General features: G+C 44.0%; 1 protein-coding gene across 1 annotated transcript in view; it reads right to left on the minus strand.

Moving 5' to 3' along the window:
- Positions 1 to 15697, minus strand: part of SWAP70 (switching B cell complex subunit SWAP70) — a 144278-nt gene extending 128581 nt beyond the window's left edge. The window contains exon 1 of the mRNA XM_024975336.2: positions 15568 to 15697. The gene's annotated coding sequence lies outside the window, so the exon portion shown is untranslated. The remainder of the gene's footprint in view (positions 1 to 15567) is intronic.
- Between the last annotated feature and the right edge of the window lie 8556 nt (positions 15698 to 24253).

The raw sequence follows: 24253 nt of genomic DNA on the forward strand, positions 1-24253 counted from the left end.
ACCCAGAGTAGGCTTCACTCTTGCCATCTCCTGCTTCGCCACTTCTAATTTACCTTGATTCATAGACCTAACATTCCAGGTTCCTATGTAATATTGTTCTTTACAGCATCAGACTTTACTTCCATCACCAGTCACATACACACCAGGGCGTTGTTTTTGCTTTGGCTCCATCTCTTCATTCTTTCTGGAGTTATTTCTCCACTGATCTATAGTAGCATATTGGGCACCTACCAACCGGGGCAGTTCATCTTTCAGTGTCATATCTTTTTGCCTTTTCATACTGTTCATGGGGTTCTCAAGGCAAGAATACTGAAGTGATTTGCCATTCCCTTCTCCAGTGGACCACGTTTTGTCAGAACGCTCCACCATGACCTCTCCATCTTTGGCAGCCCTACATGGCAGGGCTCATAGTTTCATTGGGTTAGACAAGGCTGTGGTTCATATGATCAGTTTGATTAGTTTTCTGTGATTGTGGATTTTCATTCTGTCTGAATCAGTGAATTAATATGGACTGGAATGGGCAAATTTAATTCAGATGACTATTATATCCACTACTGTGGGCAAGAATCCCTTAGAAGAAATGGAATAGCCCTCATAGTCAACAAAAGAGTCTGAAATGCAGTACTTCAGTGAAATCTCAAAAATGACAGAACATCTCTGCTTGTTTCCAAGACAAGCTATTCAATATCACAGTAATCCAAGTGCCCCAACCAGTAACGCTGAAGAAGCTTGAAGTCGAAGAGTTCTATGAAGACCTACAAGATCTTCTAGAACTAACACCCAAAAAAGATGTTCTTTTCATCATAGGGGACTGGAATGCAAAAGTAGGAAGTCAAGAAACACCTGGAGTAACAGGCAATGTGGCCTTGGGAGTACAAAATGAAGCAGGGCAAAGCATAACAGAGTTTTGCCAAGAGAACGCACGAATCATAGAAAGCACCCTCTTCCAACAACACAAGAGAAGACTCTACACATGGATATCACCAGATGGTCAACACTGAAATCAGACTGATTATATTCTTTGCAGCCAAAGGTAGAGAAGCTCTATACAGTCAGCAAAAACAAGACCAGGAGCTGACTGTGGCTCAGATCATGAACTCCTGATTGCCAAATTCAGACTTAAATTGAACAAAGTATGGAAAACCACTAGACCATTCAGGTATAACATAAATCAAATCCCTTACAAGTATACTGTGGAAGTGACAAATAGATTCAAGGAATTAGATCTGATAGACAGAGTGCCTGAAGAACTAGGGATGGAGGTTTGTAACACTGCACAGGAGACAGTGATCAAGACCATTCCCAAGAAAAAGAAACACAAAAAGGCAAAATGGTTGTCTGAGGAGGCCTTACAAATAGCTGAGAAAAGAAGAGAAGTTAAAGGCAAAGGAGAAGAGGAAAAATATACCCATCTGAATGCAGAATTCAAAAGAATAGCAATGAGGGATAAGAAAGCCTTCCTCAGTGATCAGTGCAAAGACATAGAGGAAAACAACAGAATGGGAAAGACTAGAGATTTCTCAAGAAAATTGGAGATATCAAGGGAACATTTCATGCAAAGATGGGCTCAATAAAGGACAGAAATGGTATGGACATAACAGAAGCAGAAGATATTAAGAAGAGGTGGCAAGAATAAACAGAAGAACTGTACAAAAAAGATCTTCATGACCCAGATAATCATAATGGTGTGATCACTCACCTAGAGCCAGACATCCTGGAATGTGAAGTCAAGTGGGCCTTAAGAAGCATCACTATGAACAAAGCTAGTGGAGGTGATAGAATTCCAGTTGAGCTATTTCAAATCCTAAAAGATGATGCTGTGAAACTGTGGCACTCCAGCAAATTTGGAAAACTCAGCAGTGGCCACAGGACTGGAAAAGGTCAGTTTTCATTCCAGTCCCAAAGAAAGGCAATGCCAAAGAATGTTCAAACTACCACACAATTGCACTCATCTCACACATTAGTAAAGTAATGCTCAAAATTCTCCAAGCTAGGCTTCAACAGTATGTAAACCGTGAACTTCCAGATGCTCAAGCTGGATTTAGAAAAGGCAGAGGAACCATAGATCAAATTGCCAACATCCGCTGGATCATTGAAAAAGCAAGAGAATACCAGAAAAACATCTATTTCTGCTTTATTATACTCCCAAGGCTTTGATTGTGTAGATCACAACAAACTGGGGAAAATTTTTAAAGAGATGGGAATACCAGACCACCTTACCTGCCTCCTGAGAAATCTGTATGCAGGTCAAGAAGCAACAGTTAGAACCGGACATGGAACAACAGACTGGTCCCAAATTAGGAAAGGAGTACGTCAAGGCTGTATGTTGTCACCCTGCTTATTTAACTTATATGCAGAGTACATCATGAGAAACGCTGGGCTGGAAGAAGCACAAGCTGGAATCAAGATTGCCAGGAGAAATATCAATAACCTCAGATATGCAGATGACACCACCCTTATGGGCAGAAAGCGAAAAAGAACTAAAAAGCCTCTTGATGAAAGTGAAAGAGGAGAGTGAAAAAGCTGGCTTAAAACTCAACATTCAAAAAACGAAGGTCATGGCATCTGGTCCCTTTACTTCATGGCAAATAGTTAGGGAAATAATGGAAACAGTGAGAGACTTTTTTCGGGGGGCTCCAAAATCACTGCAGATGGTGACTACAGCCATGAAATGAAAAGATGCTTGCTCCTTGGAAGAAAAGCTATGACCAAACCAAACAGCATATTAAAAAGCAGAGACATTACTTTGCCTCTTCTTTCTTTTTGCAATGGTCCTTACGCTGGACTCTGTCTTGAAATGGTGGGCAACCACAGCTACAGATTTCAATTTACAGTACATATCGAGCAATTCAACTTTTTCTTATAATGTCGTAACTTTTCTCTGCTTCTTGGGAGCACTTCCAACATCACTAGCAACACTTTGTATGTGTCCTACAGTGTTACTTAAGGTTTACGGTACTGCTTTAAACTCAATGAAAAATACGTAAGAACCACGACAGATCATTTCTTACTGTAATATGCTATTTACTGGAAAAAGCAGTTAAGTAACTGCTCATGTGGCGATGATTAGCCTCATAAAGCCTTTTAAGCAGACAACACTTGAGCTCACTGCAATAGCAACAGGATGTGGCTATGAAATTATTACAGCAGTACAGTATGTACCACAGCTAATTTATGCAGCTATGATTTAATACCACATCTTCATGTTCATTTACATCTCTCTGGCCTTCCAATGGCGCCATGGATGGTCTCTGTTTGTGTACCTAAGTTTTGATAAATTTTAACTTTTTATAATAGATCCGTGTAAATGTTATGGTAATAAATGGTAAAACAGACTAGTAACTAGATATATTTTATGCATTCATGACATACCAAGCTTTTTAAAAATGTTTCACTATTTTTAGGCTATGTGTTTTGTCTGAGAGTTTTCTCAAATTATCACAAATATCAAAAAATTTCCAATATATTTATTTAAAAATTCTGCCTCTAACTGGACCCACACAGTTCAAACTCATGTTGTTCAAGGGGGGGCTGTATCGCAAGGTATATTATAATTAATTTTTTATGTTCCCAATTTTTTCTGAGGGTTTGGGGTCAAATAAAATGCCTCTATCTGAAGAATAAAATACATAAGTAATATTATTATTAATTTGTTAAGTATTGATAAAGCCTTTCTTGGTATGTTTCCCAGGAATTAAGTGAGTGAAGCTAAGTGGGTAATGGTTCCTTTGAAAGTTAGGTGCTTTCCAACTCTTTTGCTTTCAACAAAACTGAAAACTGAGGTGTCAGCTGACAGATTGTTAAAAATAATTTTGATAGGAAATTGCTATGTGATTTTTGGCATTTAATTCAGAAGGAGCTCAAATAATTGAGAAAGTCTACAATATCAAAACTCATTTCCCCCCACATACCAACAGTCAATCATTGACAAAGGAGGTAAGAATATACAATGGCAAAAAGATAGTCTCTTCAGCAAGTGATGTTGGGAAAGCTGGACAGCTGCACGTCAATCAGTGAATTTAGAACACACCCTTACACCATACACAAAATAAACTAAAAATGGCTTAACAACTTAAACATAAGACGTGATACCATAAAACTCTTAAAAGAGAACACGGGTGAAACATTCTGACATAAATCATACCAGTGTTTTTTTAGGTCAGTCTCCCAACGTAATAGAAATAAAAGTAAAAAATTAAAAAATGAGACCTAGTCAAAAATCACAAGCTTTTGTATAGCAAGTGAAAGTTGCTCAGTCATGTCCAACTACAGCCCATGGAATTCTCCAGGCCAGAATACTGGAGAGGGTAGCCTTTCCCTTCTACAGGGGATCTTCCCTACCCAGGGATCAAACCAAGGTCTCCCACATTGCAGGCAGATTCCTTACCAGTTGAGCCACAAGGGAAGCCCAAGAATACTGCAGTGGGTAGCCTATCCCTTCTCCAGGGGATCTTCCTGACCCAGGATTCAAATTGGGGTCTCCTGCATTGCAGGAGGATTCTTTACCAACTGAGGTATGAAGGAAGCTCCTTTGCATAGCAAGTTCAGTTCAGTTCAGTCGCTCAGTCGTGTCCGACTCTCTATGACCCCATGAATCACAGCACACCAGGCCTCCTTGTCCATCACCAACTCCCAGAGTTCACTCAAATTCATGTCCATCGAGTTGGTGATGCCATCCAGCCATCTCATTCTCTGTCATCCCCTTTTCCTCCTGCCCATAATCCTCCCAGCATCAGGGTCTTTTCCAATACATCAACTCTCTGCATGAGGTGGCCAAAGTATTGGAGTTTCAGCTTCAATATCAGTCCTTCCAATGAACACTCAGGACTGATCTCCTTTAGGATGGACTGGTTGGATCTTCTTGCAGTCCAAGGGACTCTCAAGAGTCTTCTCCAACACCACAGTTCAAAAGCATCGATTCTTCAGCGCTCAGCTTTCTTCACAGTCCAACTCTCACATCCATACATGACCACAGTAAAAACCATAGCCTTGACTAGACGGACCTTTATTGGCAAAGTAGTATCTCTGCTTTTCAATATACTATCTAGGTTGGTCATAACTTTCCTTCCAAGGAGTAAGCGTCTTTTAATTTCATAGCTGCAATCACCATCTGCAGTGATTTTGGAGCCCCAAAAAATAAAGTCTGACACTGTTTCCATTGTTTCCCCATCTATTTCCCACGCATGAAGTGATGGGACCAGATGCCATGATCTTAGTTTTCTGAATGTTGAGCTTTAAGCCAACTTTTTCACTCTCCTCTTTCACTTTCATCAAGAGGCTTTTGAGTTCCTCTTCACTTTCTGCCATAAGGGTGGTGTCATCTGCATATCTGAGGTTATTGATATTTCTCCTGGCAATCTTGATTCCAGCTTGTGCTTCTTCCAGCCCAGCGTTTCTCATGATGTACTCTGCATAGAATTTAAATAAGCAGGGTGACAATATACAGTCTTGATGTACTCCTTTTCTTATTTGGAACCAGTCTGTTGTTCCATGTCCAGTTCTAACTGTTGCTTCCTGACCTGCATATAGGTTTCTCAAGAGGCAGGTCAGGTGGTCTGGTATTTCCATATCTTTCAGAATTTTCCACAGTTTATTGTGATCCACACAGTCAAAGGCGTTGGCATAGTCAATAAAGCAGAAATAGATGTTTTTCTGGAACTCTCTTGCTTTTTTGATAGGAAACCATTAAAAAAAAATGAAAGGACAATCTATGGACTAGGAGAAAATATTTATAAATGATGCAACCAACAAAGATTTAATCTCCAAAATATACAAACAGCTCATACAACTCAATAACAAAAAGCAAACAACCCAACCAAAAAATGGGCAGAAGACCTAAGTAGCTATTTCTCAAAAATATATATATATATAAATGGACAGTAGGCACATGAAAAAATGCTCAACACTGCTAATCATTAGAGAAATGCAAATGAAAACTACAAGATACCACCTTCACCAGGCACAGGAGCCACCATTAATGTCTCCAAATAATAAATGCTGGAGAGGATGTAGAAAAAAGGGATCCCTCCCACACTATTGGTGGGAATGTAAATTGGTGCAGCCACTATGGAGAACAGTATGGAAGTTATTCAGAAAACTAAAAATTGAGTTGCCATATGATCCAGAAATCCCACTCCTGGACACATATCTGGAGAAAACTATAATTCAAAAAGATACATGCGCCCTTATGTTCATAGTAGCACTTACAATAGCCAAGACATGGAAACAACTTAAATGTCCATTGATGGATAAAGAAGACTTGGTATATATACACAATGGGATACTACTCATCCACTGGAAAAAAAAATGAAATAATGCCATTTTGGGCATTTCTTCTCTTTTTTGTTGCCCCTGTCTTTTTGTCTCCACCAGCGCCAGGCAAACAGGCGCAGCAGTACCACAATGAGGAGCAACAGGAGGACAATGCCTGTGACAGCACCCACCCAGTGCCACCCTGAACCCAGTGCTGGGCTGATCTTGGAATAGGGATTCAGCTCCTCCATCAGGAGGGCAGCTGCGGGTGGAGGCAGGGGCTGAGCCGGGGGAAGGCCCACTTGCTCTTCAAATCGCCTCACCCTGGGGCCTAGACTCCTCTCATCTTAGGAGACCCGGGTTCTGGTCTTGGCCTGTTCCTCAATCCCTTCAACCTCACCTGTGTGTGTCTAGATATTATCATTCTACATGAAAGTAGGTCAGAAAGAGAAAGACAAATACCATATGATACCACTTCTATGTGGAATCTAAAATATGAACCTATCTACAAAACAGAAATAGGCTCACAGATATAGAAGACAGACTTGTGGTTGCCAAAGGAGAGGGTAGGCGGGGAGGGAGGGAGGGTTGGACTGGGAGTTTGGAATTAGTAGATGTAAACTGTTACATATAGAGTGGATAAACAACAAGATTCTACTGTACAGCACAGAAAACTACGTTCAATATGCTGTGATAAACCATAATGGAAAAGAATATACATATATATGTATAACTGAGTCACTCTGCTGTATGGTAGAAATTAACACAACATTGTAAATCAACTATCAGTTCAGTTCAGTCACTCATTCGTGTCCCACTCTTTACAACCCCACGAATTGCAGTACGTCAGGACTCCCTGTCCATCACCAACTCCTGGAGTTTACTCAAACTCATGCCGATTGAGTTGGTAGTGCCATCCAACCATTTCATCCTCCATCATCCCCTTCTCTTCCCGCCTTCAATCTTTCCAACATCAGGGTCTTTTCAAATGAGTCATCTCTTCACATCAGGTGGCCAAAGTATTGGAGTTTCAGCTTCAATATCAGTCCTTCCAATGAACACCCAGGACTGATTTCCTTTAGGATGGACTGGTTGGATCTCCTTGCAGTCCAAGGGACTCTCAAGAGTCTTCTCCAACACTACAGTTCAAAAGCATCGATTCTTCGGCACTCAGCTTTCTTCACAGTCCAACTCTCACATCCATACGTGACTACTGGAAAAACCATAGCCTTGACCAGACGGACCTTTGTTGGCAAAGTAATGTCTCTGCTTTTTAATATGCTGTTTAGATTGGTCATAACTTTTCTTCCAAAGAGCAAGAGTCTTTTAATTTCATGGCTGCAATCACCATCTACAGTGATTTTGGAGCCCAAAAAAATAAAGTCTGACACTATTTCCATTGTTTTCCCACCTATTAGCCATGAAGTGATGGGACCGGATGCCATGATCTTAGTTTCTGAATGTTGATCTTTAAGCCAACTTTTTCACTCTCATCTTTCACTTTCATCAAGAGGCTCTTTAGTTCTTCACTTTCTTCCATAAGGGTGGTCTCATCCGCATATCTGAGGTTACTGATATTTCTCCTGGCAATCTTGATTCCAGCTTGTGCTTCATCCAGCCCAGAATTTTTCATGATGTACTCTGCATATAAGTTAAATAAGCACGGTGACAATATACAGTCTTGATGTACTCCTTTTCCTATTTGGAACCAGTCTGGTGTTCCATGTCCAGTTCTAACTGTTGCTTCATGATCTGCACACAGATTTCTCAAGAGGCAAGTCAGGTGGTTTGATAAAACCAAAGCTTTAAATAACAAAAATAATTCCTGCTCATTTTAAGAATTCAAGTAAAGTCAAATATAAAAGTGAACAGTTAGACAGCATATTAAAAAGCAGAGACATTACTTTGCCAACAAAAGTCCGTCTGGTCAAGGCTATGGTTTTTCCAGTAGTCGTGTGTGGATATGAGAGTTGGACTATAAAGAAAGCTGAGCGTCGAAGAATTGATGCTTTTGAACTGTGGTGTTGGAAAAGACTCTTGAAAGTCCCTTGGACTGCAAGGAGATCCAACCAGTCCATCCTAAAGGATATCAGTCCTGGGTGTTCATTGGAAGGACTGATGTTGAAGCTGAAACTCCAATACTTTGGTCACCTGATGCGAAGAGCTTACTCATTTGAAAAGACCCTGATGCTGGGAAAGACTGAGGGCAGGAGGAGAAGGGGACAACAGAGGATGAGATGGTTAGATGGCATCACCGACTCAATGGACATGAGTTTGGGTAGGCTCCAGGAGTTGGTGATGGACAGGGAGGCCTGACGTGCTGCAATTCATGGGGTTGCAAAGAGTCAGACATGACTGAGCGACTGAAATGAACTGAACTGAACTGAACTGAGCCTCTTAGTCTAATTCAATCTCCTTTCTGTAAAAAGACAGCTGCTACAAAATGGGATGATTTCTATGATGCCAGATCCCAAGTGGAGGAGGATGCAGACCAGATCAAAGATGAGCGGGCCAGACTCCTGTGTCATGCTGTCCTGGATCCAAATCTTTGCTTGCCTTGAAGGTCTAAATCAACGTGGCAAGTTATGCACACATGGACACACTCAGGACTGTAAAATATGAAACTGTGACATGGTTTATGTTTCCAGCTGGCTCTGACTCCAGGGCCCCGGGGTATCTGTCTGAGTGTAGCCCCTGCAGGCCAAAGCCTAGTCCCCATCCATATCAGTCCTTTCAGGGACTTGGACGTTTGAAAATCCTGCTCAGTCTCAAAATTGGTCTCAGCACTGCTTCCACTGGTCAACATGCCCTGCCCCAGGAGTTGACCTGCTGCAGACAGTTCCCAGGGGGCAGGGTGGGGAGCAGTAAGCAGGGTCTCAGCCTACACAGCTTACCTGAACAGATGTTTGGGAAACTTTGGAGTTCTGATCCTGTATTTGTGCCTCCTTGACTTAAGGCAGGCCCAGACGTCCCCGGCAGCAAAAAAAGCAAGCAGATTTGCCAGAGGAGAACCAGCCAGTTCAGTTCATTCTGCTTTCATTTTTCCCACCTATGAGGTGTTTGGCAGCTCATGTAAGTGTTGATAACCCATGAGACTGAGACAAATGCCCTCCTCAAGGAATACACTAGCTCTTTCATTTATTTGGACACTTCACCTTTTAACTCAGGAAAGCTCTGGCAGGACACAGCATTGCTTTTCTCCACATTTTCCATGTTGCAGGAGCGGAGAAAGCATTTTATGAAAGACTGAGTGAATGAATGAATGAACAAATAACTACCTGGTTTCTGTAAATTTCAGTTTTTTAAGTCTGTCACTTTAAAAATATGCTTTCATTCCCTGTCTTGATTCAGGTCCTCACAATCTCTTACCTGTACCCTGCACCCAGCCCAGAAAGAGTCTCAGCATTATCCCTATACCTGTTCTTGGCATCTTCCATCACTCCACTTCAGCTTTACCATCACAGTCTGCCTTGGAAACCATCTGACTCATTTCATTATGTTCTAAATTCAACGATTGATTCATTCAACAAACATGTATTGAGGGACTTCCCTGGTGGTCCACTGGCTAAAACTTCACGCTCCCGATGCAGGGGGCCCAGATTCAATCCCTGATCAAGGAATTAGAGCCCACATACCACAACTAAAAGTTTGCAAGCCACAACTAAGACCCAGTGCAGCCAAATAAACAAATAAATAAAATTTTAAATATGTATTGAGCATCCACTATGTTCCAGGTATTGCTCTGGCTCCTTGGGACACATCAATAAATTAAAAAAGACAAAACAAATATCAGTGTTCTGCAAGGGCTCATTTTTGAATAAATATGAATAAATATAACATTTGAATAAATATGTTATATCATATGTTATACTATAAAAAGTTAGATAAAGGAAAAAAAGCAAGGAAACCAGCATAAGAGCGCAGGGTGAAAGATGCTGCCAGGAGCTGTCCCACTGAGAAAGTGAGCTAAGTGAACTGAGCAAAATCTTAAGAAAGTAGGGAAAGAAGACAAGGAGAATAGCTGAGAGAAGGATGTTCTAAGTAGAGAGAACTGAGGCAGGGTGTGTCTGACATGACTGAGGAACGACAAGAAGACCCTGTTGCTGGAGCAAAGTGAATGATGACGAGAACAGTAGGAGCCAGAGGTGCAGTCCTCTAGGTCAGATCACACAAGACTTTGTCAGAGGGTCTTGAGCAGAGGGACTTGCTATGACATATTTGAAAAGAATTCCTCTGGCTTCTGAATGGAGAACAGACTCCTGGAGGTGGGGGTGGATTTAGAAGCAGAGCAAATTGTAGGAGCTACTGCAGTAACCCAGGCAAGAAATAACTAAGAGTGCCTCTGACCAGGATGGGAGCAGTGCAGGTCGTGAGCAGCGTACGGATTCGACTCTGGGTATATTCTGAAGACAGAGCCGTAGGGATTTCCTGGTTGGAGGCAGGAGGTGAGAGAAAAAGAAAAGATGACTCTCAGGCTTTATTTAGTCTGAGCAATGGAAGAAGACCACCCTCATCAACTGAGGCAGGGGAGGCTGTGTGTAGAGCAGTACAGGGGGTAAGATTAGATGTTTGTGTGTGGACACACTGACCTTGGGTTGTCTTTTAAACTTTTAAGTGGAGATGTCAAGTAGACAACTGGATAAATGACTAAGGAGAGAGATCTGGGCTGGCTCTCTCATGGCTTCCCACGCTTTAAATATGGAGTTCACTGACATCTCCAAAATCAGCTGGCTTGTCTCTTAAGCTGCAATTTCTTAAATTCCATTGCCTACTTGATGTATTCATTTAGCTTTCTAAGAGGCATCTCAGATTTAACATGTCCAAAACTAAGTTCCTAATTCTCCGACTCCCTCTATAAAACACAAACAGAAGAACAAACAATAAAATTTTTTAAATATGGCAGTTCCATTCTTTCTAAAACTTTAAGCCATCACCGACTCTTCCTTTCAAACTTCACATTCAAACCATCAACAAATGCTGCTGGATCCATGCCCAGGCTATCTGTACCACCTTTACCAGTGCACCCTGGTTCAAAGCACCGTATTATCTCTTGCCTGAATTATTAACAACCTCCAAACTCTGACAGTTTGACAATCAAATTGATTCTTTTAAAAGCTAAATCAGAGCATCTCATTCCTCTCCTCAAAACCCTCCAATGGCTCCACTATCACAGTATGTGATACAATCCACCACTCTGCTTGCGTCCCCTTCATTTCCCACTTACTCCACTTCCGTCACACAGGCTTTTTCCCACATGCCAAGCACATGCCCCTGCCTCAAAGTCTTTGCTCTGGTGTTTCTTCTGCCATGAAAGCCCCCTCTCCAGATTTGCAAAACGGCTGCTCTTTCACCTCCTTCGTATCTCTGCTCAAATGTTACATCAGAAAAAAATCTTCCCCAACTACTCTACATAAAAACAGTACACCTAATCTCCCTCACCTGGCTTCATTTCCCTCTGTTGCACTTATGATTATCAGACAATATAATACATAATACATAATATTTAATATATATGTTTATTGTATGTCTCCCTAACTAGAAGCTTCACAGTAGCACAGACTTTATTCACTTCTCTATCCTCAGTGCCTGGACCAGTGCCTGGCAGGTAGTAGACATTCACTAAATATTTGCGAGAGGAAGGAAAGAGGGAAGGAAGAAAGGAAGGCTGGCTTCTTTGGAGCTCAAGAGTTCATCATGACACCAGAAATTGGCTGGAGAAAAAAGACCTCAGCACAAACTCTTAAACACAAGTTCATGGCATAACCACCGCCCCTCGCCCCACCCCACCACCCACAGACCCTCAATAACTTAAAACCCATGAAAATGTACAACAAAGGGAGATGTGACATATGTTTGTGGGGTGGAAAAGTATACAGCCATTAAAAACACTAATTATGAAGACAGTAAAATGTCTATAGTGTGTTAAAAGTAGCAGACTGTGAAATAGAACAGTTCTCAATATGTAATTACTGTGCTGCTATAATTACAGCAATGCAAATGTGTGCACACAGGAGAGCTGATGTTTAAAACAAAATAAATTACTGTGTTAGGCCTATTAGTGGCATTGTGGGTGGTTTTGTAATCTTTCTTTTTTCCCTTTACAATTAAAAAAAAAAAATCTTGTATTCTTTCTTCCTTAAAAGGAGCACGTTTTAACTCCCTGGGCACACTGGCTGAGGAAAATCCCAGCCCAGTGAAGTCAGCACCCAAGTTTCCCCAGAGACTCCCCTGCATGGAGGAGGGGTCCTGGGCCTCGCCTGCACAGAGGGCTGCCCCAGAGGTTGAAACCCAGTGGTAAGTGAGGCATAGAGCGTTTGCATGACTAATCCAGGAAAAAAAACCCCACCAGAGACTTATTTCTATTTAAGCACAGAGAAATGCAGAAGTAGATCTACGTGAACCTAATTTGTCTTTAAAACGAAACCAACTGTGCCCCTGAGGCGTTTTTGGGGGTGGTGGAAGGGGCTTCTGTAAGGAGAGAAAGTCAAGTCCAGGCTGTAATGACCCTCACTGGAGAACCAAACACTTCCACTGGGGTCCAGATTCGTGGGCCTCGGGTCGCTCCTCAGGGGAACCTCCATGTTAGTGCCGAGAGATCTGAATCTAGAAACCCACTGAATGTTAAGCTGTTCATAACCAAATTAAGGTTATGTACATTGGTCATCATAAAAGCTACCGAATTTCTTACTAGAAAAAGGCACATCACCCCCAAAATTGGAAACAATTTCAGGGTTGTCACGGACTCTTTAAATCCTAGACAAGCTTACTTGGCCCTGTACCCCTAGATTAAAAACTCCTGCTGCATCTGCTACATACATAGTGTATGACGTGAACATTCTTTTTCATCTGTTGATAGGTTTGTGATTAATAAATACAAATAAATAAGTACAGATTAATTTAAAAGAAATACTGAATTCAGGGACTTTGTTGTTGTTGTATGTTCTCCAGAGACAGTAAACGCCCCTACAGGTCCAGGAACACGTTAAAGGGGGTCTTCCATCCCAGGGGTCTCCTATCCCTGCTGCAAGGCTGAACCCCCAATGTCCCTTCTAAGACAGTGGGTCCTGCCCTGGCGGGTCCCGGGGCCCAGGCATTGGAAGGCGCCTGTGCTTTTCGGGGTTTTTTTTTTGTTTTTTTGTTTTTTCACGGAAATGCTGCAACCGCTGCTTGGCTCACCTGTATTTTAAGTTTTACTCCCCAATTATCACTGGGTTTTCTGGACGTAGACTGTCAGCCAGTGTCTACAAAAATAACCAGCACGGTCCTGAGCGCGTGGCGCAGCCCTCGAGGGCGCTCCGGGTGAGCGCCCTGGGGAGGAGCCCTGACGCGCCAGGGCGTAGGCGGCCGGCTGGGCCGCGGCCAACCGCGGAATGTCCTGCCCGCGAGCTCCCCCGCCTGGGCGCGCCGGGAAGCCCGGCCGAGACCAGGGAGCGCGCGGCGTTCCCGCGCGGAGGGGCGCGCCGGGCGTGGCGGCGGTGGGGGCGCCGTAGGGCGCCCGCTCCCGACAGGCCTCGGCGTCGGGCTGAGCGGCGCCAGGCCCGAGACGGTGCGGTTCCCGAACACCCTCCTCCACGGCGGCTCGCTGACTGAAGGGAGACCGTAAGCAAAGGGGCGCACGCGCCAGCCTGTTCCTCATCGCTGACGACTCCAGGCCGACCCCTCTCCCGGCTGTCTTCTCATTCCCTGAGATGCCCCCAAACCTGATTTCCACTTTGGCAACCAAACTTGGCTGGTTCGAGAATACCCGGCCTGACTCAGTCCGGGACTCATCTGACAATAGCATCTTGCACACGTTCTGTATGTATGCGTCTGCTGAATAAAATATTTTATTTTTCATGTTTGAACGGTGTCTGCTTCAACATTTCAACAGTGAGCTCCTTGTTAGGAGTGGGTACAGTCCGTGATGTGCTGAGAAGGATGGGGGGCGGCCAAGGAAGTGGGGTAAAAAACGAAGGAAGCTGCTGACTGGAAAGTCAGCTCCTAGAACATATCCGGGCGCAGCGCCTGGTGCCGCGGAATTCCGCACAGAGGGCGAGAACCACGTGACCTCATCACGGAACTGGAAAGAAAGATGCTAAAGGGAGAGCCCGAAGGGGATAGTTACTACCTGATAGCCGGGTACAGGCCCAGCTCTTAGAGGCACTAGAGACGTGGGACTGGGGAAACCTGAGACTCCAGGAGACCTGGACAGAAGGAGGCCGGTCAAAAGGGCCCCAAATCTTCCTGCAGAGACAGAGCTACACATAGCGCCCGCCACCCGCCCCCAACACACCCCCAACACACACACCCGGGCTGCGGGCTTGGAAGGCAGATTCTAGGCCCGGCCCCAGGCTTCTCAGGTCCGGTGGGACCAAGGCAGCCTGCAGGGGGCAAAATGTTCGTTTCTACTGCTAGGCTGGGACTGAAACCAGAGCCAAAAATAGAAGCTGAGATCAACTGAAAGGAATGAGACTGAACAAACATGTGTGTATGTCTAAAACCCTGATGTGACACATAGTAAATTAATATTCCCAAACACGGGTGTAAAACGGGATTACTTACTGAGGAATGCTCGCATACATGAATGAACATTTGGAGGGAAAAAAAGGAAGTTCTACATTATACATCAAAATAAACTCCATGTGGATTAAAATTCTAAATATTTTAAAGAACATCATAGAAACACTATATTAAATAGGATAAAACAGATTTATGGGTAAATGTCAGCATTCCCAAAGCTTTGAAACAAGAAACTGCAAAGGAAGACTAACATTCAAAAACTCCACAGGATTTTTTAAAGAAAAATGTTTACACAAAACAACAAACAGAAAATCCCTCGAACGTATAAAATTTTGTTTATATATCTAAAAAAAACAAAGATTCCACTAACTCAATTTACGAAGAAGTATGTAATTCAAGAGGAGAAATAAAATTAGTACACAAGTATAGGAGGAAATTTTCATTGTTACAGATAATCAAACATTTTAAACTTCAAACAACTTTGAAAAATATTTCATCACTGTATTGTACACCTGAAACTAACATAATATTGTAAATCAATTATACTTTTATTAAAAAAAAAACTTTGACATAGCACCATACATCTACTAAAGTTGCAGAAATGCCGTAAAATTGTAATGCATGATGTTAGCAAAGCAATAAAATAATGCTCACAATAATACTTTGAATATTTTAAAAATTGACTTATATACATCTTAAGACAATGATAAATTCATTAAGCTGAAGTAATATAGTCAAATATATGTTATTTTATCTTCACCCAATTAACAAAACCCTTAACTTCAATGGAAAGTGACTGCAAAAAGATTGCTTCACCTCATCCTTTTCCCAGAGTTGGAGTTAGCCAGACGTAAAATGCCACTTCTTCATTTTCAGTACACTCAGTCTGTTGCAAAATAAAGTATCTAAAGATATGAATTAAAGTACTGCCACAGTTTAGGGAAAAGATCTTCAAAGTAAAAGCAAAAAAAGATCTTGACTTAGTTTATTCACTTCTGTGGTTTTAAATGCCATCACTGTGTTAATGATTCTCAAAACAGATCCCTAACCCCAACCTCTCCCCTGAACTTCAGACTCAAATATTTGTCTGTCCTCTGACCTCTTCAAATGGATATCAAACATAAATGTCCAAATCTGACCGCTTGTTCTCCATCTCTCCTTCTCCAGACACACGCATACACCACGCACGACTGTTTTTCTAATAGTCTTTATCTCGGTTAATAGCAAGTCAGTTCTTTGATTTGCTCAGGCCCCAGACTTGGAGTCATCCTTGAGTCCTTCTCTTTCCTTTAAGTCTGGGCCAGATCATGCCAATTCTGTATTTAAAACTTACCCAAATCTCTCCATCTATCATCACCTGTAAAAGCTGAGGTGCTCGCTGTCCCCTAAAGCCCTCCCCCACATCTCTGGCCTTTTCTCTTCCTCCTTTCCCTTCCCATGACTCCTTTTGGTTAGACTGGCCTCCTTGCTGTTCCTCAAGCACACCAGGCACATGCCCACATGACGGACCTATTTCCTCAGCCAGGAAGGTTTTCCCCTCCATAGTCCCACATGGTACATGCCCCACGTCCTTCAGATCTTTACTCAGAAGCAAAAACAACTTTCTCAGTGAGGCAAACAAAAACAAAAAAAAAACAAACCTTCCTGCTTTGGATTTTTCTACTTTATCACTATCTAAAGGTATGTAGGGAATTCCCTAGTTAGGATTCTGTGCTCTCACTGCCAACAGCCCCAATTCAGTCCCTGGTCGGGGGGACTAAAATCCCATAAGCCTCATTGGGTGGCTAAAAATAAAGTATATATGTGTATATATACATATACACATATACATGTGTGTGTGTAATTCACCTGTGTATTTTGTTTGTGTATGTGTCTTTCACTTGTGTATTTTGTTTATTATCTATATTTCTTTAGAACACAAACCTCTGAAGGCAGAGATGATTGTTTTGTTCACTGTGTATGCACAGTGCCTGCCACATAATGGACATTGGATAAATGTTCCCTGCATAAATGAGAGAGGGAAGGGAAAGCAGGCAGTACTGTACAATGTGGTAAAGATCAGAGATGGGAGGCAACATTCTCATTAACAGAACACTAAAAACAAACCAAAAAAAAAAAACCAGAAAACTAGCTTAGGGGGATTATTAAGAAAACAGATGTAATAGTGCAAAAGGGTCTGTGTGTATGTGTGCTTAGTCACTCAGTCGTGTCCGACTCTTTGCGATCACAGGTGATGTAGCCCACCAGGCTCCTCTGTCCATGGGGATTCTCCAGGCAAGAATACTGAAGTGTGGATCTTCCCAACTCAGGGATCCAACCCAGGTCTCCTGCATTGCAGGTAGATTCTTTACCATCTGAGCCACAAGGGAAGCCCACAAAAGGTTCTACAAAATATAAACATGTGTCTGTAGATATAAAGAATGGACTTGCAGAGACAGGGTGGAAAGAGGTGGGACAAATTGAGGGAGTAGCATTGACATATATATACAACCATGTGTGAAACAGATAGCTAGAGGGAAGCCGCTGTATAACACAGGAAGCTCAGCTCAGTGCAAGAATACTAGAATGGGCTGCCATGCCTTCAGGGGATCTTCCTGACACAGGGATCCAACCTGGGTCTCCTGAACTGCAGGCGGTTTCTTTACTGCTGAGCCACCAGGGAAGTCCCACAGCAACCTCTGCAGCCAGGGAGTTGCGGGAGCTGCCTTAGGCCCTTCCCCTGAATCAGGCACTGGGCTGGAAGATGGGCTTTCTCTAGCTGGTTGACAACACACTGCTGGGGCTGGAAGTGAAGTCAATCCTGACTAAAGAGCATGGCTTCCCTTTAGAAAAGAGAGTGGCATGAATGGGGCATGGGGACCTGTCACAGGATCCATGACAAAGGAATATCCACTAAGGGCTGGGGTGTGGGAGATAACTGCCTGTTTCTATTCTGATGCAGTCTAGTTACCCATCCCTTCACCAAGGCCAGGTCTTGCAGAGACTCCCAAACAACACCCACATATTTTTGTTGGGAACCTGGTGCAAAGCCCTAAACTGTACATCAAGTTGCCTTGGGTCTTGGTCTGTACATCATGAAGACCATTTCAATCATGGTCTCCTTTGGTCCTGGTCAATCAGTCTCACTGTACCTCGCTCCCTGCTTGTCATCCCGGGCTAACTCCCATGAAACGAAATGTTCCCTGCCATATGGTGGGCAAGAAGTGTCATAGCCATCTGCAATTCCAGCCCTCCAAATGCGAATTTCTGAGCCATGCCGACAAGCTGCACCACTCCACATAGGAGAAACTTAAGGATGTCACAATCATCAGTGATTACAACCCTCTGGTGTGACCTAAGGGAATTCAAGAAGAGAAGAATATCTCTTTATTCTTCTCTGTAAAAATGCAGAGTGCTGGCCCCAGATACTTGAGATGCGTATGAAAGGAATGACTTCAATAATCCCAGACTCTTGCATCTTGCACAGAAGAATGCTAAAAGTTTTAACTTGATATCTGGTTTATCTTATTTAACAATAATCTTTGATGTTCAGACTGCCGGCCCCCTTTGTTGCAAACATATAGTCTGATGCCCTTTCCCACCTCCTTGGAGCAGTCTCTTAGGGCTACTGAGATGCTGTCTCCTGGGTTTGGAGTCCTAAACATTCCCACCATATAACACTCTCTACTTTCAGGTTGTGGCTAATTTTTGAGTTAATACACCCAAAATACATGTCAATCTAGCTACCTGCCTCTTCCCATAGTCTTGGTTAATGCTGCCCTCTGACCTTCCTGCCACTACTCTCAGTCTCCTGAGCCTGTATCACCTGCAATCTTTGTTCACCTACAGAAAGGAGCTCCCTCCACCTTCTACCTTAACTGAAATCTGGCTGGGGACAAGGCCTCCCTTGCCGATCTCTTGAGAGATGCTGGCTCAATCCCGTTGTCCACCTATGACAGGACAAGGAGGAGGGTGGTCAGCATCTTTCTACCTCCCACCACCTCTTTTGGACTGTCACTCTGCTTTGAGTCTCCCCTCATTGGCAACATCATCTTCCCCATCTCCCAGCATTCACTGGGTAATACTGTCATCATCATAAATAACTTAGTATCTCTGTGGATAATACATTCTCCATCTTAATCTTAAAGTCTCTGACTCCTTTGTCTCCAGTAACCTTTGTTCTTCCTACTGCTTGAGCCACTCATCCCCTTGGTCATACTCTAAGTCTTGTAGTTACTTAGAAGGGCTACACTCTATGATAAAGCCCCATTCTCCAAACACAGCCATACTTGTAACTCTCCTCTTATCTCTCCACCTCCTTTGTCTCCTTATCCTTCTATCTTCTTGTCAACACCGACTGCTAAGCAGGGGCAGGGAAAATTCCATTCCCCTGTGGACAGGGGCCAGGGTCTCCAGTTTCAGGCCCATGACGTCTGGATTCTCTTCCTCATGTCTGAAGCTGCTCTTTCCAGTGTCACGAGACTTTTGTATTGCTAAACCAGAGGGACACTCTAGTCCTTATCTAATTAGTCCCCTTTCTCTACATTCCTTATTCTTGAAATTCTCTTCTCCTGGGGCTACTGATACACCTGTCACCCCTCATTTTCTTCTGTCTCCTGGGATGCTCTCCCTAATGCCTTTTCCTCCCTCAATTCCATAAATATTGTTCCTTGGGCTTACTTCTCTCATTTTATAAATTCTTCTCAGATTCTCTCTCTCTTGAGGCCCAAGATTTCAATGACCATGGAAATGCCAATGATGCCCAAATCTAAAATTTTGACATGAACAGATAGGTGATCACCCATTGGATATTGCCACCAGCGTGCCCCCCAGGGACTTCAAACTTAACATGGCCAAAATTGAACTTTCTGTTCTGTAATTTGAACTCCTCTTTCTCTTCACTAAAGCATCATACTCTGTGTGAAATGGCAGAGTCAAAATTAAGATCAGCAGATGCTCCCACTCAGCAAGGGAATATAGTGTACAGAGGGGAAGCGTGTGCAGGAGCAAGTGGACCTTGATCTATGACATGACTGTAGCACTCCCACTTCCTCAAGTGAGATGTTGATTATTATTTCTAAGTAACCAGAAATAATTTGGGAGAGACCAAATTCCTTTTCATATATTACATATGTAGTCTCACACTCATGTGAGATATATATGCTTTGAGGGGATCTATTTATGTTCCATTGAGAGTCATTCTTTCCAACGAGGAATCTCACCTGCTGCTTTGTCTGTATGGTCAGATTCCTGGCACATTTTGTTGTGTAAGTGTGCTTTTTCAGAGGGTGAGGTGGGGAAGACCTATGAGTCATGCAGTACAGAGCAGGGTCTAGGTGAGTAGATATGATAGGGACAGAGTAAAAAGGGACAAAAGAGATGATTAAATAGTTAATCCCACTTGGGGGTTGTGCACACTAATTTGCTTCAGTCGTGTCCAACTCATTGCGACCCTGTGGACTCTAGCCTGCCAGGCTCCTCTGTCCATGGGATTCTCTAGGCAAGAATACTAGAGTGGGTTGCCATGCCCTTCTCCAGGGGATCTTCCCAACCCAGGGGTCGAACCTGTGTCTCTTTTGTCTTCTGCATTGACAGACCGTTTCTTTAGCACTAGCACCACCTGGGAAGCCCATAGGAAAAAATATGGGGGATCCCTGTAAGTTAATGATCACTCAAGAAGTAGGTTTGCTTAACCAGAAAACCAAGCAGGCTGTCTAGCAACAAAACCTTGCAACAGAAGCAGAAGACATGCCCAAAACAATAAAACAATGGTGGCATGAGCCCCACATCCTGCCCAGTGAGCTCACTAAGTTAATGATCCCTAGGACATGCTCTCTGCACACACAAAAAAACCAATAATTTGTGGACCTAGCTTGACCATGTAGGGACAAGAAAACTCCCCTGCTCAACCTGAGGAGGAGCTGATGATGGAACCATGACGTCTACTCAAGAAAAACAAAGAAGGTCTTCTCCCCCTCCCCACTTTTCCTTTGATTATAAAATTGTAGCCCAATAAGTTCTCAGGGTGTGACATTCTCGTGCCCACCCACTCTTAAGACTCACAAGCACTCTATTCTGGGCTTCCCTGGTGACTCAGATGGTAAAGAATCTGCCTGCGATGAAGGAGACCTGGGTTCAATCCCTGAGTCAGGAAGATGCCCTGGAGAAGGGAATGGCAGCCCACTCCAGTATTCTTGCCTGGAGACTTCCACGGACAGAGAAGCCTGGCAGGCTACAGTCCATGGGGTTTATTCTAATAAATCACTTCTTATCTGTCACTCTCCCTCTCGCTGAATTCTTTCTGCATGAAGACATAAAGGACTATAGTACTAGAGCCCATGAAATGACACCAAACGATTTCAGATACAGTGCATTTGTCTGCATAGTTAAAAATGAGTTTTGCTGTATTGCAGATGTTCAGCTTCCTATGGGAAGAGGCTGGGTCAAATGTAAAGCTAAAAGCAGACATCCTCTGAGGAAACTCCAGGAAAGTCCCTGAGCATCTGGGTCTCCTATTCTCTCCTGAATTGTGGGTTCTCAAAGGCAGTTCCCAGGTCTTTCTAGGATTGAGAGTTTCCTAGAAGGGCAGATACAAGCTGTGGTCATGGAGCTTCTAAAGGGGGTGCAGAGTGATCTGAGGTCTGAGAATGAAGAAAGCTTTGGATAAGATGAGTTTAGTCTACTCAGTCGGTCACCCATGTAAGAAAGACCTCTTGGAGTGTGATACAAGAAACCAAAAACTACTTTGAGAAAGAAAAACAGGATTGTGGGGCTTGTTGGAAGGATAATTGTTTCAACAGCAACTAAACTAGAGGAATGGGAGGGAAACTCTGAGTTTGAGCCTCAGTCCCTGGTACCTCAGCTGGTAAAGAATCTACCTGCAACGCAGGAGACCAGGGTTCGATCCCTGGGTTGGGAAGATCCCCTGAAGAAGGAAATGGCATCCCACTTCAGTATTCTTGCTTAGAATTCCATGGACAGAGGAGCTTGGTGGGCTACAATCCATGGGATCTCAAAGAGTCAGGCGCGACTGAGAGACTAACGCTTTCACTTGCAGATATAACTAGAAGCAAGGATTCAATGTCTGGTTCTCTCTGCATGCTGACTGTAACTTTCCCCACTAAGGAGACTGGGCTCCTCAGGGAGGCTAAGTGCCAAAAGCTCCCTGGCCTCTTACATCCCACCTGGCCCCTTGCAGAGAGGGACTGGCTTAGTCTCTCTCTGTTCTGAGAGGAGATCCTGTCCTGGCTTGGGCTGTGGACTGACTTCCATACTGAAACTGAGCAAGTCCGTTAGCGGCCTTCCCAGTGACAGACCCTTCTGTGTTTCCACTGATGGCCTCTTGGGAAAAGAGGCTATAGAAGTACACTGTGACCTCCTAGGCCCTCCCTGTGGAACAAACAACAGGTCCCAGCAGTTAATGTTTGGGGAAGTAACGAATGTAGAAACAAAGATCTTCGCACAGTCAGGCAGGAGAGTAGTCGTTAAGTTAAACAATAAATCAGTCACAGGGACCCACCCCCCAACCCCTCCCTTCACTGTAGAAAAAGTAAAGGTAAGTCTGATGCACATTGTTAAGTTAATTTGCAGATACTAAAAACCCCCACTAGGGACTTCCCGGTGGTCCAGTGGTTAAGAATCCACCTGCCAGTGCAGGGAACACTGGTTCACTCTCTGGTCCGGGAAGATCCCACATGCCATGGGGTAACTAGGCCTGCGCACCATGACTACTGAAGCCTGCACACCATAGATTTCATGCTTCTCAGTAAGAGAAACCACCACAACGAGAAGCCCACACACTGCAGCTAGAGAGTAGCCCCTGCTTGCCACAACTAGAGAAAGCCCACTCGCAGCAACAAAGACCCAAGGCAGCCAAAAATCAATTAATTAATTAATTAAAAAAAAAAACAAATACCAGATGAAGGAAGCTGACTGCCTGTTGACAACCAGCACATAGCCCCCAGGCCAGCTGGACCCAGAAAGCTGTTGATGTTCACTCCTAAGTATACTACTACCCTGTTACCTCACCACCAACCAATCAGAAGCATGCACACAGGCTGATCCCTCACCCTGAGATCCCCTCCTGCATTCTGTCTTTGAAAACCCTTCCCCCAAAGTCTTCCAGGAGCCGAGGACTTTGGAGCAGGAGTGGTCCCTTTCTCCTTGCATGACACCTGCAATAAACGGCGTCCTTTCCTTCACCAAGACCCAGCGTCCGTGGACTGCTGCATGGAAGGCAAGCAGATCCAAGTTTGGTCCCATAAAAATATCACCAATGACTGGGCTATGAAGAGATGTGAGAGCCCTCTTGAGTCAAAGTGTCTTTCACAGGATCAACCAGCTGTGCTGAGGAAATGAGTCCCAAAGTACAGACCCACTCACTGGGTACCTGCCCCATGTAATAAGGACACTTCCCAGAGCAGAAGATGTATTAGAACATTACAATTACAATACTATAATTAGGGACGTCTCTGGTGATCCGGTGGTTAAGAATCCAAGCTTCCGCTGCAGGGGGCATGGATTTGATCCCTAGTGGGAAAACTAAGATCACACAGGCTGCGCAGTGCTGTAAAAAAAACAAAAACCAAATGCTGTAGTTAAAATACAGGTAGCCACCTCTAAGAAGCATTACTATGTCATTGCTAAGTAAGTATTTTTCAATCCTTACCCAAAGCACAGTCAAACTGCCCGTGCGGAGTTCAAGGGTTAAAGCATGTGGGGACACGGCTGAGCCTCTCTCCTTGCTCTGTCATCCCTCTCAGGCCAGTCAACTGCCCTCCCTCTGCTGCACTTCTAAGGCCTCTCAGCCCCTCTCATCTCTCCCAAGCTGCCCATGTCTTTTCACAAGCCACCCTCCGTATTTCCTTCCCTGGCACCATCTTATCTCTGAGTTGCTCTCTTTTTTATTATGCCCAAAGGGGGAGCCTCGACGTTGCCTCCATTCTTAATGCTGCTGCTGCTGCTGCTGCTAAGTCACTTCAGTTGTGTCCAACTCTGTGCGACTCCATAGACGGCAGCCCACCAGGCTCCCCCGTCTCTGGGATTCCCCAGGCAGGAACACTGGAGCGGGTTGCCATTTCCTTCTCCAATGCATGAAAGTGAAAAGTGAAAGTGAAGTCTCTCAGTTGTGTCCGACTCTTAGCGACCCCATGGACCACAGCCTACCAGGCTCCTCTGTCCATGGGATTTTCCAGGCAAGGGTACTGGAGTGGGGTGTCATTGCCCTCTCCGCATTCTTAATGCAAACAGATGTAAACCTGCACCCGCTGCAGTTTTTCAGAAGGAGCCTTGGTGGTTGAGAGAATTTCCTTTCCAGTGCAGAGGACAGGGGGAGAAGCCGTCCCATCACAGGCTCCCCATCTGGGCCTGGGTCTCTTCCTGGATGGAAGGGATTCTTTGGCCTCCAAATTGCATGAACCAGTGTGCGTGTGAGCTCGCAGAACCAGTGTAACACACTAACACCTACACAGCTGACAATCAGTGAAGCAGCCAAAGGGAGTGTGCCAGACTGATCCAAGCCAGG

Source organism: Bos taurus, chromosome 15 (genome assembly GCF_002263795.3).
Source record: "Bos taurus isolate L1 Dominette 01449 registration number 42190680 breed Hereford chromosome 15, ARS-UCD2.0, whole genome shotgun sequence".
NCBI lineage: Eukaryota > Metazoa > Chordata > Mammalia > Artiodactyla > Bovidae > Bos > Bos taurus.